The following is a 1,558-nucleotide window of genomic DNA, read 5'->3' as shown; positions in this document are numbered from 1 at the left end:
ACCATCATTGAAACATAAAATAGCATCATAAACACCGAATTTGAGGGTTGTAAGCTGAACAAATACAGTATTTGGTAACCGGTTCCAAATGACGGAATTCACATATTCATTTAAATCTTGGGTTTCCCCATGAAGACATTTCATCAACAAGGTATCTTTGCAAAGATCTCTAAATATAGATTTTATTTCATTCTTTACTGATGCAAGTAAAGAATGTTTGTGGTCATATCGGGCACTTCTCCTGTATTTCCACCAAGTGTCGGGATCATTTGGGCAAAGTCCGTGCACTGGATTTTCATTTGTGGAAATATTATGGAAAAAGACAGCCCACATAGCTTTTTCCATGTTTTCTAAATTTCCTACATTTCTTCTATTTCTTCTTATGGCCAAGCCATAATAATTCTGTAATCAATTCATTTATTTCGCGCAACGGCCTTACCGCAGTGGATACACCGGTTCCCGTGAGATCACCGAAGTTAAGCGCTGTCGGGCGTGGCCGGCAGTTGGGTGGGTCACCATCCAGGCCGCCATGTGCTGTTGCCATTTTTTCGGGGTGCACTCAGCCTCGTGATGCCAATTGAGCTACTCGACCGAATAGTAGCGGCTCCGGTCAAAGAAAACCACCGTAACGACCGGGAGAGTGGTGTGCTGACCACACGCCCCTCCTATCCGCATCCTCATCTGAGGTAGGATGGTCCAGATGGGCACTTGTGGCCTGAAGACGGAGTGCTTTATTCATTTATTTCAACATTTATCAGGCGACCTTTACTACCTATCTTCTTACCTTTTTCCAATACTATTTTTGACTTAGATACAGGGTGGGAAACATTGAATCGATAAAACAATAGAAGCATGAAATAATTTACAATGAGTAAAAGAATGCTGTGCATTATCTCTGCATGGCGCAAAAAGGAAGCATTTAAATGCCAGAATGCGCGGAGCGTCAGGAAAGCTATCATATCTCACGAAAAAATGGTAGTATTTGTATAAAACAAAAACTGTTTCACGCAGGAAAGACCAGGTATTTCTAATATGCTAAAATCTAAAAATCGAATTTTTGAAGCCCACTTGCCTTCCGTCACAGTTGACGATGGGCTGTAGTCTTAAGGGGCTCGGGAACGCCCTATACTTGCAATGTTAAAATAACGCTTATAAATTACATCTTTCCTCACAAAGTATTTGAGGTAGGAAGTTGAACTTTTTACAGATTATTTATTGGAATATGGGCTACTACTTAACACAGGGATTTTACAAAATTTTAGTTCAGTTATTAAAGATGATTTTTTTCAATTGTAATGAAAATTCACAACATTTTTTTGCAATTTTTTATTTATATATTCAAAAATATACAGTTTTTTGGTAAAAGGCTGTGTTAAATTATGCAGAAGGTACTGTGTAACATTTACTGAAAGTTTGAAACAAATATGTTTGGAAGATCCTTAGAAAACATGTAATTAGTATGAGAAAATAAAAGTTTTGGGAATCGAGCGACAAAGATTGGATTAACTTTTTAGTGCATTCCAGGTCCATAGGATGGATTATCTTCATCCTCTGCAAA

The 1,558-nt window shown here is 38.3% G+C and overlaps 1 pseudogene; it reads left to right on the top strand.

Moving 5' to 3' along the window:
• Window positions 1-425: 425 nt before the first annotated feature.
• LOC126102438 (5S ribosomal RNA) lies at window positions 426-543 on the top strand (annotated as a pseudogene).
• The last annotated feature ends 1,015 nt before the right edge of the window (window positions 544-1,558 follow it).

This window comes from Schistocerca cancellata, chromosome 9 (genome assembly GCF_023864275.1).
Source record: "Schistocerca cancellata isolate TAMUIC-IGC-003103 chromosome 9, iqSchCanc2.1, whole genome shotgun sequence".
Lineage (NCBI taxonomy): Eukaryota > Metazoa > Arthropoda > Insecta > Orthoptera > Acrididae > Schistocerca > Schistocerca cancellata.
Note: the sequence above shows the minus strand (reverse complement) of the source record. Positions and strands in the feature narration are given on the sequence as shown.